We start from the raw sequence: 14978 nt of genomic DNA on the forward strand, positions 1-14978 counted from the left end.
AAGGGAAGATATGTTTTTTTCCAAGTGAAGTCAGATAATCATTGTTTTATATAATTATACACTGAAGTGCTCTTAATTTTGGTATGCTGCATTTGAGTTCATATTGAGATGTCCAAAGCAACTGGAAATTAGAGAACCTTTTTATTTCATCAGAAGATTTCCAAATATATGTTTGGAGATATTACTTCAAATAAAGTATAAGGACCTTCATGGATTGATGTCTCCTAATTCCTTCATTGATTATCTAAAAAGTGCCTTTTTACAAATCCCTGTCTTTTTCAATCTACAGAGTAATCTCATTTTGGGGAGCTATTACATTTTGTTAAAATGTTAGGAGAGACATTCCTTATTCTGGACATTTCTAAATGGCTTTTTTTAAGGTTTTGTTTTATTTTGTTTTGTTTTTGTAAGGTAATGGTGTTAAGTGGCTTTCCCAAGGTTACACAGCTAGGTAATTATTAAAGTGTCTGAGGTCACATTTGAACTCAGGTCCTCCTGACTCCAGGGGCTGTATTCTATCCATTGTGTGATTTAGCTGCCCCCTTAAATGACTTTCTTAATAAAGAATTTAAAAAGAAAGAAAAACATTCATTCTTTCTTATGTAATTTTCTGATTTATTTTGTAGAAAAAAAAATTGCAAAAATCTGTATTCAGGCACCAGTATTTTTTTCTGAAGTAGGAATACTATTTGCCATGATAAATCCTTCAGAGTCATCTTGGATCATTGTATTGCTGAGAACAACTAAATAATTTACAACTGATCTTCTTGCAATATTGCTATCATACACAGTAATTTTACTTTACAAGTGCTCATGTAAGACTTTCCAAGTTTTTCTGAGAGCATCCAACTCATCAGATATTAATGGAGAATAGTATTTCATTATAATTATGTGACACAATTTGTTTAGCCATTCATCAATTGATGAGCAGCCCCTCAATTTCCAATTGCTGGTCATCAGAAAATACTACTATTATAAATGTTTTTGTTTATTCTTTTCCATTTAAGAAAAAATCTTTTTGAGGATATAGTAGTCAAAAAGGTATGCATGGTTTTATAACCCTGTGGACATAATTACAAATTCCTTTTCAGAAAGATTGAATGAGTTCTTAACTCCACTAATACTGCAATAATATCTCATTTTCCCACATCCCATCTAATAGTTCTGTCCTATTAGTCAATCTAATAGATATGCAGTTTTACCTCAGAATTGTTTTAGTTTGCATTTCTCCAATGAAAAGTGATTTAACTATTTTTATATTTACTATAAATAATTTTGATTATTTCATTTGAAAACTTCATATCCATTGATCATTTATCAATTGGGGTATGGCTCTTATTTTTTTATAAATTTGACTCCATTGTTGATGAGAAATGAAACCTTTATCAGAGAAACATTTCAAAAAATTTCTTACAGTTACTCTTGCCGATTGTATTTGCCTTCCTCATTTTCTTCTCTTTCTCTCCTTTCACTCTGTATCTTGTCAAATCCATCTTATTCTTCACCATTCCTTAACCCTATCTTACCTCCCTTCTACCACAACTCCTTTCTCTTATTTCTTATTCTACTTTTGTGTAGGGTATGATAAATTTTAATAGTAAATCAAATACTCAAATATGTTTGTAATTCCCATTTTAGTCAATTCTGAAGTAATATTCATTCACTTAACCTCTCTCTCTCTCTTTCCCTCTCCAATTTAATAGATTTTTTGGTGTTTTTTAAGTGAGATAATTTTCCCCATTTTATTCTCCCTTTCTCTGTCTCCCAGTACATTTCTCTATCACCCCTTAATATTATATTTTAAATATCATCCTAACATATTTAACTTACACCTCTGCCTCCTGTGACTATATACTTCTTCTATTTTCTATAATAATTGGAAAACATTTATGTATTGTCAGTATCAGGAATGTAAATAGTTTATTATGGACATTTCGAATTCCTTCTTATCTTTTCAAGCTTCTCTTGGATATTGAATTTGAAGGTCAAATTTTCTGTTCATCTCTGATATTTCCATCAAGAATGCTAGATCAAAATAAATAAAATCTTTAATTAAAAAAAGAATGCTGGAAAGTTCTCCCATATTCCAATCTCTCTGATCCTTTATGTGGAAGTTGCTAAACCTTGCATTACCCTCACTGTAACTCCATAAAACTTGACTTGCTTCTTTCTGTGTATTTGCAGTACTCTCTTCTTAAATTGTAACTGAATTTGGCTAGATTATTCCTGGTCTTTTAATTTTGGATTTTCTTTTGGGAGGTGATTTGCATATCTTTTCCATTTCTAATTTGCTTTCTAATTCTAGAATACTAAGACAATTTTCCTTGATAAATTTCTTGAAAGATTTCAAAATAATTTTAACCATGGTTTTCTTATAGCTAAATTACTTTAATATTATTTCTGCTGTATCTAGTTTCCAGATCAATTGTTTTTAGAATTAGATATTTTACATTCTCCTGTTTTTCATTCTTTTGGTTTTGGTTTTTTTCCCCCTTGAATCCTCAAAGTCATTAGTTTTCATTTTGCCAAATCTAATTTTTAAGTAATTATTTTCTTCAGTGTGCTTTTGTACCTTTTTGTTTATTTGGTCAATTCTTTTTTTTTTCTTTTTGCAGTTTTTGCAAATCTATGGGGTTAAGTGACTTGCCAAAGGTCATATACCTAGGTAGTTATTAAGTGTCTGACACCAGATTTTAATTCAGGTCCTCCTGATTCAGGGTCTGGTACTTTATCAACTGTGCCACCCAGCTACCCCAATTCTATTTTTTAGAATGTTTCTTTTTTTCTTCAGTGAATCTTTGGGCTTCTTTCTCAGTTTGTTCACTTCCTCCTTTTAATACATTATTTTTCTCATGGGTTTTTGTACCCCGCTTTCCTATTTGACCTAGTATTCTTTTTAAGTTGATATTATCTTCAGTATTATTTTTCCAAACTGCTGAGTCATTTTTCATGATCTTCTTGCATCCCTCTCATTTTTCTGTTCAATTTTTCTTCCTGTTCTATTACTTGATTAACAATACCCTTTTTATTCTCTTTCATGTACTGAGAACAATTTATATTTTTTCTTGGTGTCTTTGGATGGAGGAGTTCTGATCTTTTTTATATTCTTCTGAGTAAGTTTTGATCTTTATTTTCACCATAAAGAATTTCCAAGATCAGAACTGTTTTTTTCTGTCCTTTGATAATTTTCCTAACTATTTGCTAAAGTGGGTTCATGATTCAAGTGACACAAAGCTTCAGCAATTTTGTGCAGTTTTCAGAGATGCTTCTACGTACCTGTAAACTTCCAGTTATTCCAAGGGGGGTATAATCTAAGGAAAACTGGGTTTACAACTCTCCTAAATTATTCCTTGGACTGTAAGTGACCACAAGCAGTATTTTCCAGTGCAGAATTGTCAATTACCTGCACCTCTCTGGTCACAAGCTCTGGTGAGCTAGTGTTTCCCTTCATCTTGACCTTGTTGTCCATAAATGCAACTTGTCTCTGGCTGTGGGAAAAGCAACAGTCTTACCTCAGTGCTAGCAAAGAGACCTTTGCAAATTCCTCCTGACCAATTGTTCAACCTTCTTAAAGTCTGTGAAATGTGAGGTCAGGAAGTGACCTCTGCTGCTGCTGATCCAGTGACTCCAAATGCCTGCTCCTAGTTGACTGGAACTGGGTCTGTGTTGGTATGACTTGAGCTCTATTGTGCTCCATTTTCACCAGAGGAGTGACAGCCACCTAAGTTGTTTTGTCATCTCTAGACTGAAATGTTTGGAAATTGCCACTTTTGCCTTTGACTGGTTTTTTGGACCCAGTCTGAGTTGACATGGCCTGACCTGGACTGAACTCCTTTCTCACTCTGGTGCAACAGACTTGATTGTCAACTTTCTAAGTTGTCTTGGGGTATAAAATTGCTCCATTCTTTCTTTCTATGTGTTCTATTATTCAAGAAATCGTTTAGAATTATAATTTAAAGATATTTGGAGTTTAAGAAGAGCTAAGGTGAGTTCCTTTACTCTGCCAACTAAGTTTCCTTTGTTCTAATTCTTTATATCAGATTTTCCCCATTGGCATGTGTAAAATGAAGCGAAACCTTTTTTGAGAAACACAAAAAATAATGAATTTAGTTGTTTTTTTTTCTTTTTTTCAAAATAGAAATAGTTATCTGGACAAAAGAAGGGTGTATAAGACTTAAGTTCATTTTGATTTGTAATTCAGTATTTTGAAAACAAAAAGAAAAATATGGATCAACATATCACTAAAAGTATCTTGAAAGTAACTTGAAAATAACCATGATAAAATTATAGTCATGAGAATAACATGTATAATTCAATGTATAAGGTATGTTATATATTTGTCTTTTAAATGAAGATATAATTCATGAATTGTTGCAAGATTTTAAATAGTAGAGGAGAGTCAACATTTGTAGTTGATAAAATTCTAGTGTCAGAACCAGGAAAGTCAATAGACTTCTTAGTGACCCAGGTAACTCAGTAAGGTTAGAAATTTCTGAGGAGATATTGATGTGTTGTCAAAAGCAGTTTCCCTAGTAAGAATTCCTTATAGCAGTGAAACTTCAGATCATGTTAAACAAACTACAATTCCAATAATTAAAAGGGTAAAAATGTAATTTTCTGCAATGTAAGAATAAAACTTAAGTTAGAAGAGTGATATAAAATACATAATCATTTATAAACTATAATACCTATACTTCTAAGCAGGCATTCTTGTTTCACCCCTGATCTTATTGGGAGTACTGCTAGCTTAGCCCAATTACATATAGTGCTTGTTGATGGTTTTAAATAATTTTGCCTATCATTTTAAGGAACACACAATTTATTCTTATTCACTCTAATGCCTGTAATAGGAATGGGTATCAAAAAGCTTTTTCAGCATCTATTGAAATAACCATAGGATAATTGTTAGGTTTCATATCGATATAGTCAATTATGCTGATAGTTTTCCTAATATTGAACCAATTCTGCATTCCTGGTATAAATCTTATTTGGTCATAGTGTATTATCCAAGTGCTAAATTTCTGCATTTGCTTTGCTAATATTTTATTTAAAATTTTTATATCCACATATATTAGTGAAATTGGTGTATAATTTTGCCTGTTTTGATTCTTCCTGATTTAAGTAACAGCACCATATTTGTGTCATAGAAGGAATTTTGCAAAACTCTGGCACTTATTTTTTCAGAGAATTTATATAGAGTTGAAACTAATTGCTTTTTGAATGCTTGGTAGAATTCAATTGTGAATCCATTTTTCCCTGAAGATTTTATCATAGAGAGAGAATTCTTTGATGGCTTGTTCAATTTCTATTTTTCAAAATGTGGTTATTCAAGAATTTAATTTCTTCTTCTTTTAAACTAGTCAGTTTAAGTTTTTTTGTAAACATTCATTTCACATAGATTGCCAAATTTATTGACATACAGTTTTGCAAAATAGTTCTGAATTGTTACTTAATTTCTTCATCATTGGTAGTGAATTTACCTTTTTTTTTCATTTTAAATACTGGTAATTTCATTTTCTTCTTTCTTTTTTTAAATCAAATTAAACAAAGTTTTTTTTTAATAAAACCAAAACTTAGTTTATGAGTTCAAAAGATTTCTTAGTTTTTCATTTTATTAATTTTACAATTTATTTTCAGAATTTCTAATTTGCAATTTAAATTAGAAATTTTAATTTGTTCTTTCTCTAATCTTTTTATATTAATGCCAAGTCCATTGACCTCCTCTTTCTCTGCTTTATTAATGTAATCATAAAATATATAATATTTCTGCTTATATTTTGGTTATATTGCATAAGTTTTGTATGCATTTCATTGTCTTGGATAAAATTATTGAGTATTCTTTAAATTAAGATATTTAGCTTTCAATTATTCTTTAAATTAAGATATTTAGCTTTCAATTAATTTTTCATCTATCTCTTCATGGCTCTGTTTTTGTACATGAGTTTTATTGCATCATGATCTGAAAAGGGTTCAATCAATATTTCTCCTTTATTGCATATGAGTATGAAGTTTTTAGTGCCCTAAAACTATGTCCATCTTTATGTAGCTGCCACGTACAGCAGGAAAAAAATATGTTTTTCCTTTCTATCTATTCATTTTTTTCAGAATTCTATCATATCTTAATTTTCCAACATTCTATTTACCTCCTTAGCTTCCTGTTTTATCATATGGTTAGATTTATCTAATTTTGATGTCCCCTACCAGTAGAGTTTTGCTTTTTATGTCTTGCTGTAACTTTCATACATGCTTAATATTGAAATGGTTTCATTTTCTATAGAGTCTCTTTGGAGGATATAGTTTCATTCCTTATCTCTTTTAATTTTTGCAATTGCTTTGACTGAGTTAAGTTTTTTTTTAACTTTTTCACCCTACTGTGTTTACTTCAGCTGAAGCATAATCTATCCTGCTCTAGCCTTTTGACTTTATTCTTTGCATATATCTCTCCATTTCAGGGTATTTATTGTAAGTCCCATTTTGTGCAACTCTTGTTTTAAATCCATTCTGCTTTCATTTTATGAGTGGATTAATCTTATTCATATTTCGAGTTACAATTACTAACTTTATTAATCTCTATGTTATCTCCACTGTGTTTGTATTTTTTCCTCTCCCTTTAGTTTATCACTTTTCTTCCTTATTGTTCTGAATAAACATTCCTCAGTGTTTCTTCTTTCTATCAACCACCCTCTCTTTTCTTTCTCTTTTCTCTCTTTTTTTCCCTTCTCTTCTATCAGTCTCTTCTTCCCTTTCTGCCTTTTAATATTTAATTCTTGAATGGTAAGAAAAATTTCTAAAACTAAGTAATTTTGTTTTGTGTGTGTGTGTGTGTGTATCACTCTCGGAGCCAAATTCAAGGAGAGTAAGGTTCAATCAATTCTCATACTCTCCCTTCTTTCCCTCTTTTATATTAGATCCTATGCACTTCTTCATATGATATAATTTACCCCATTCTATCTGCCCTTTTATTCTGTCTCTTTATCTCCCCTCTTTTTGATGTCTTAGTTTAAAAAAAAAGCAATCCATCAAAATCATTTACATGTACTGAATTTCCATACTGTCAGTTTAAGTAAGTCCTCTAATAGTTACAATTCTAAAGAATTTTGGGTATCTTTTTCGCAGGTAAAGATGTTGCCACTTTAATCTTATTGAATAGCAGCAATCTTTTTTCTGTTCTCCTGTTTACCTTTTCACGTATCTCTTAAATCTCCAATTTTAAGATCATATTTTCTGTGCATTTCTGATGTTTTCATCAGGAAAGTTAGAAAATCATCTATTTCATTAAATGTTTATCTTTTCCCCAGAAAGAGGAGGTTCAATATTCCTGGGTAGAAGATTCTTGGTTGAAATTCAAGCTCCCTTGTCCTCCAGAATGTCATTTTCCAGTTCCTCTGATTCTTTAATATCCCTGCTGTACAATCCTGGGCTCCTTAGAATATGAATTATTTCTTTTTGGCTGCTTGCAGGATTTCTCCTTGATCAAATAATTCTGGAGTTTGACAAGAATGTTTCTTGCTATTTTCATTTTGGCATCCCTTTCAGGAGGTAATCAATGGATTCTTTCAATACCTATTTAGCCTTCTGTATCTTTAATAAGACAGCAGTTCTACTTGACTATTTCCTGAAGTATACTATCGAGGCTCTTTTTTTTTTTTTTGATTATGGCTTTCAAGTAGTCCATTTTTTTTTGGTCCAATAATTCTTAACTCTCCTGGATGTATTTCTCAGTTCAGTTGTATTACCAATGATAAATTTTACATTTTCTTTTATTTTTTCCTTTTCTTTTTTTAGTTTTTTAAAAGATCCTTGGTGTCTCATGAAGTCATTTGTCTCTTCCAGAGTTTATGGATGACTCACCCAGTTTCTTTTTCTGAAATGGTATGATTTAACTCTTGTATTTCTTCTGCTAATCTAGGCAAATTTCATTTTGTGTAGATATTCATACATTTTACTTAGATTGTCCTAATTATTGGTATTAAGTTGGGTAAGAATAGCTCTAAATTGTTACTTTAATCTCTTCTTCCTTGGTGGTAAATTTACCCTTTTCATTTTTGATATTGGTAATTTGTTTTCTTCTTTCTTTTCTTTAAATCAAATAATCCAAAATTTGATGTATTTGGTTTTATTTTTTCTTGAAACAAATTCTCACTTCCATTTTTGCTTTGTATTGCTTTTTACTTTAAATTTTACTGTTCTACTTTATTATCAGAATTTCTAATTTGATAATTAAGAATTTTTAATTTGTTCTTTTTATAATTTTCTAGCTGAATGCCCAATGTAATGATCTCCTTTTTCTCTATTTTAGTCATTCAAGCATTTAGAGATTAAAATTCACAACTTCTTTGGTTGTAACCCACATGTTTTGATTTATTGTTCCATTATTGTCATTGTCTTCCATGACATTATAATATCTATAATTTGTTATCTGACCAAGTCATATTTCAGATTTGGTTATTTATCTTCTAATTAATGTTTATTCTATTTTTCTATGTCCCTTTATTACAAATTATTTTTATTGCACCATGATCTGATAAGGATGAGTTTTAATTGAGAAATTTTTAATGCTGTAATTCATTGTCAATTTTTGGGTATGTGTCTTTTATCACTAAGAAAATTGAAATATTTTTTTTCTGTTCCTACTCAAAATTCTCCAGTTATCTATCATATTTAAATTTTCTGAAATTTCAACGTCATACTTGGTTCTTTTTGTGGTTAGATTTATTTATTTCCGAGAGAGGCAACCATGAGTATAATGTTGTGGTCTATGTCTTCCTCTAACTTGCATAAATTCTCCTCTTTATATTTAGATGATATATTATTCTGTGAATATATATTTCATATTCATATTCCTTCATTGTGATAGTATCTTTTAGCAATATATAATTTCATTTTTATATGTTATATTTAGATAAGATTTTTGCTTTAACTTTGCTTCAGTCAGGATTTCTATAGCTTACTTTTTAATGTCAGGTGTAGTATGATACTTTCTGCTCCAGTCTTACTTTTACTGTGTGAATTTCTCTGTTTCCAATATGTTTCTTGCAAGCAGCATGTAGGAGGATTCTGCTTTTTAATCCATTCTTTTATCTATTTCTGTTATGGAATACTTCCTCCCATTCATGTTAACATTTTTGACTATTAACCATATTTTCCTCCGTCATATTTTACTCCTAATTGAACTTTCTCCCTATCCAAACTTACCAATGTTTTGTATCTGACTACCACTTCTTCCAACATGCCTTTTCTTCTATCATCCTTCTCTTTCATTTCTTGCTTCCCTCTTATTTCTGTTCTTTTCTTTTTCACAATACATTTCCACTTTCTTATAGATTAAGATAAATTTCTAAATTCCAATAAAAGTGTATATAAATTGTTCTTTGAGACAAAACTTTTAAGAGAATTATTCAGGCAATCCTCAACTGATACCTTCTTTCTCTCTTCTATAAGAGGCCCTTTATGTCCTTTCATAAAATGTTATTTACCTTATTCTGCCTCTGTCTTTATTCTTCTGCCAGCATCATTCTTTTTCCCTACCATACATTTTTATAAAATATTCAGCATAAACAATTTCCTTTTGATTTCCTATTCCTTTTTTATGTTTCCCATTCCTATTTTTAATGCTTCAGTTGAATCCCATATTTGAAATTAAAATTTTCAGTTTAATTCTGGTTGCCCAGGGAACAATTTCATTGAAAATCCATCTTTTCCCCCTGAAAAGTAAGTTCAATTTTGGGAGGTAGTTGATTAATGGATCTTTTTAGGTTTTTTTGCAAGGCAAATGGAGTTAAGTGGCTTGCCCAAGGCCACACAGCTAGGTAATTATTAAGTGTCTGAGACTGGATTTGAACCCAAGTACTCCTGACTCCAGGGCTGGTGCTTTACCCACTGCACCACTTAGCCGCCCCTGATTCAAAGGTTTAAATTAATTTGTTTTATTTTCTGGAATATTAAATTCCAAGTCCTTTGATTCCTTACTTCTTCAATAATAATACAATTGCTTCTTTCTGGTTGCTTGAAATATATTCCCCTTGACCTGGAAACTTTGAAAGTTGCTACTAATTTTTCTGTCACTTTTCATTTGGAGTATCAGGTTTCAGGAGGTGATTGTTGCAGTCTTCACATTTTTTTTTGCCCTGTTTCTAAAATATAGGGGCAATTTGCTTTGATTATTCCTTTCATAATGATATCTAGGCTTTATTTCTAATCATGACATTCAGGTAGGTCATTAGTTCCTGGATTTATTTTCTAGATCAGTTTTTTCTTTTAAATTTTATTTATTTAAGGCATTTGGTTTAAGTGATTTGCAGAAGCTGTTTTTTTCATTGTGATAGCTCACATTGTCTTCTAGTTTTTCAAAATTTTAGTATAGTTTTATTGTTTCTTGATTTCTCACAGTCTTGAATTTTCCTTGTGCAATTCTCTATTTTATGGAATTATTCTTTTCAATGAATTCATTTTTTATTTAGTCTATTTAATTCTAATTTTTGAGTCTTCTCATTGCCTTTCTGGACCTTTTTTCATTTGATCAAGGTTGGTTTTTAAGATATTATTTCTTCAGTATTTTTGTGTGTCCTTCACCAAACTGCTAACTTGTTTTAAAGATTTTCCCTTTATCAAACTGTTTCCTCTTTTCCATTTTTCCTTTACCTCCCTTAATTGATTTTCAAAATCCTTTAAGAGCTTTATTATTGCCTGAAACCAGTTCATATTTTTTCTTAGAGCTTTTGGACGTACAATCTTTGACTTCGTTTTCTTCTTCTGAGTGTGTGATTTGATCTTCCTTATTATCATAGTAACATTCTATGGTAAGGTTGCATTTCTTCTGTTGTTTGTTTATTTACTCAGTCTATGACCTGATTTTAACTTTCTATTAAGGGAAGGCTTTGCTTCCATAACGTATATGGCACTGTCCTAATATTTTGAGGTTTTGTGCAGATGTATTCAGAAATACTTCTAGTAAGCTGCAAGTTTTCAGTTGTTTCAAAGTGGTTTGAATTAATGATTACTGTATCACTCTCCTGGCCTGAGCTTTGATTTGTGGGTGATAGGCAAGTACTCCTTTCTGTCCTGGAATTCTGAGGAGGGCAACGCCTCTTCTAGCTCAGCAAGCTCTATTGTGCTACTGTTCCTCCTCTACCAAGGACTGTGACCCAAATCCATGTATGAATAATACAATAGATCCTGACTTAGTCCTAGTAAAGAGACATTTGTAATGCCCTTCTGACCCCACTATCTTTGGCTGACAAGTTGCAAAAAGCAGTTTCTGCCACTGCTGATTCAATAACTTCTTGTCCACTGGGACCTGGTTTGCTAGACTATATTTCACTTTTACCTTGTTATGACAGACATTTTAGGCTGACCTTCTAAGTTGTCCTTGGCAGTCTCTTAACTGTGAGATCTGGAAGTCATTACTGCTACCCCTGACCCAGACACCTGTTCCCTGATTCTGTATTGCTGGAGCTCATGGCATAGGCCATGCCACACTTTCACTTTGGTACAATAGACCTTTCCCTCAGAACTTCCAAGTTGTCTTGGGATGTAAAATTCTTCCTCTTATCTTTTTATGGGTTCTGACAATTTTTAAAGGAATGTCATAGGGAAGCACAAATGGCTAAATTTAGAATTCTTAAACCAATATAAGATATATTACTTTAGTACATTGGTCCCAAAGACTTTTTGGTTCCTTTTACATACTTTCAGTTGTTTTTTACAGTGAATTTTCAAGTTTTCCACAGTGAAATGTTTATAATGCACAGTTTGGTAATATATTTGAATTAGATTGCATTAGCTTTGGAGCAATTTTGTTTTCATTTAATATCAGAAAACATATTTGTCTTATTTGATCTATGTTAGAAAATTTTATTGACATACATAGAATCAGGAATTCACAAGTTCAGATTTTTTTAATACATTGAATAGCTAGCTATGGGTCCCTATGCAAATCTCTTGATATCTCTCTGTGTCAATCTCTATAAATATAAAATGATGAAAATAATAGTGAAACAGTTAACATAATTGTACCTATTTATAAGAATTTTTATGAAGATAAGATAAGGTAATGCAAATATATAAAAGCTAGAAAACCCTAGGTATTTTATTAATCCCAACTATCACAACTGAGGAGAAGCACTTTGCTAGAATCCTGCCACATTGATTTATAATATAAGGTAGATAAACGTTTCTATAAGAACAAATGAAATAGACTACTTTATCAAACAAGTGCTTTGAATATTTAAATGAATGAGTATTTATCCCTACCTCAACAATATCAATGTCTTTATAAGTCTCTAAAAAGATAGAATAATCAATTTCCAATGACAGAGCTGCTGTGGGAAAATCATATCCTGGGAATTAATTCCATATTCATTTGTAAGAGGCATGTACTAGTAAGGAAGAATTAAATCCTTCATTATTTTGATATGCAACTATTTTGCTATATATATCTTACCACTAAAATTGATAGAGAAATTGGGTCAATATCTTGAATATAATTTGATTATTTTTCCATCTTCCTCAATAAGCGTAAATAGAGATTCCCAGAACTCATATTTCTCCATAAAAACATAGCTATAAATTTCTTTGACTCCCAAATAAGTTTCCAAAGTATTTTTTTTTGCAAGGCATTGGGGTTAAGTGGCTTGTCCAAGGTTACACAGTTAAACACTTATTAAGATCCTGAGGCCAGATTTGAATTCAGGTACTCCTGACCCCAGAGTTGTGCTCTATCTACTGCACCACCTAGCCAGTTTCCAAAGTGTTTACAGAGTTACTTATGCCCTTTTAAACTTACAAGTGCTTAGTTATCAAAGTAATTTCAATCATGTCTAATGTTTGGGAAATCGATAGATTGTAATAGGGCATACAGATTTTCAAATAGTCAGAAGTAATTAATCTTTATTATAAGGATCATTGCTATATCCTTTTATTTTCAACAACAAGTTAGATAATATTACTTATTTTAAGCTAATTGTCATGTTTTAAAAAGTATCTTTTTAATTTTGAAAGTTGAATCATATAGTTAATGACAATTCATTGAAATGATAAACCTACAAAACTAACAAAATCCTAGTTCTATTACTAAAGTCTTTATAAGGGTAACTCTGAGCATTCAAAAGTGTTATACAGTAAATTGCATCCTATAAGAGACAAAAGTGATGAAGAGATTTCTAAGAAATTACACATGATGGACAGTACTAACAAAATTTCATCAATACATTTTAGAATTCCAGTGAATGATGCTGTACCTTAGAAAAAAGCTTCATGTATTTAAATGCACCTGTCAAGGGAGGAATTGCAATATATGTAATTGTCTTGACTGATTTTTTAAATAGTCATAATTGCTAAATAATCATGATCAGAATGAATTGAGAAATTAATAGTCTGCTTATGAAAATGATTTTATGTATTCACCATATATTTGTATATACTCTGAATCAACAAATTTCAAAACCTCTTCATACCTTTATAATCTGTATGCTCTTGCTTATGTTTTAACATACATCCCTTCTAAGGAATCCTGTCTAGAAAGAAGAAGAACCTTCCTCCCCCATTGACCATATAAGACATGTGAAATCATTTGGTCTGACCTGGCCAAGTTAAGCTCAGGCAGGATTTGAAGGTGAAATTTGATGAATCTAGGAGCTTTCTTCCATTGCCACAAACATTTATAATTAAGTAAATCATAACAATGATTTTGAGGGATAAGCAAGGGACATCCAATACAGTGTAGACAGGACACATATGAGCACATAGGCTGTCCACAGTCTGTCTGTCTCTATTGTGGTAATTCAGAAGGAAGTCAGTGCCAGTTATGTTGTGAAAGTGTTAACATACTATGGCAAAGCTACTGCAATCTGTTGATGATGAGATGGTTCCTTGAAAAATTGATGATCTTACCTTCAATAGTAGATGGCAATGCTGTCATCATATTTGTCCACGCAGAAAATAACTCAAATCCAAATTTTATCCACATGGTCACGATCAAAATTAATTGCAAAAACGGAATCTCAAATGAAAAATGAGGAAATCACACCCACCTGTTTTAAAACCTCAGCTTGGACAATGGATTACAAAGTTATCTATGCTATTTCTTCTTCACTCCAAGTGACCCTGCTTCATCTGTTTTCAGTCATACATATGTATGACTGAGGATATCCTCAATATGGTTTTGAATTAAAATAAATTTGGGAAAAATCACAACATAACTTCCACATGCATATATCAATGATTATATCCAATTCAATATTAATTGCTAGTCTATAATATAATTTGTCTACATGTTCTCATTTGTAATACTTAGAACTATTCCCTCTGAAATGTGACTTCTGATGTTACTGTGTCTATTCTCTCCAAAGTTATGGTACCAGTGATCTCTTACTTTTCCTTGTTGATGTTCACATAGCATTTAATGCTTTTTATCATCTTCTCCTCCTACAAATTCTCCTATCTCTGGGGTTCTGTCGGATTTTTTTTATTCTTAGTCCTTTTCCTAACCATCAGCTACCTACCTTTAATGTGCATTGTTGAAAAATCATTTCTGGGGTTTTGAGGATGTTCTGAACCTATCCCCCCCCCCTTTAAAAATATAAATATATATTTGTTTTTGAAACTACATACAATGATATTTTTTAATCAAACATTTTGCAGGGTTTTGAGTTTTATAATTTTTGTCCATCCCTTTCCTCTCCCGTCCCCTCCCCTTGACAGAAAGCAGTATGATATATGCTTTACATTTGTAACTATGCTAAACATTGATTATTCTTGAATGTCGTGAGAGAATAAAATAGAAAATGAAGAGAGAAAATATTAGAGAGGACAAAATGACATTATACAAATGACAACTTTTAAAAACTGAAGATAATAAACTTTGATTTTCATTTAAACTCCACAATTCCTTCTAGGTTTATGGATGGTATTTTCCATCACAATTCTTTGCTATTTTATTTTTTCTTTTTGTTTATTTTTGCAAGGCAGTGTGGTTATGC

The sequence above is a fragment of the Macrotis lagotis genome, chromosome 3, assembly GCF_037893015.1.
Source record: "Macrotis lagotis isolate mMagLag1 chromosome 3, bilby.v1.9.chrom.fasta, whole genome shotgun sequence".
NCBI classification, from domain to species: Eukaryota; Metazoa; Chordata; class Mammalia; order Peramelemorphia; family Peramelidae; genus Macrotis; species Macrotis lagotis.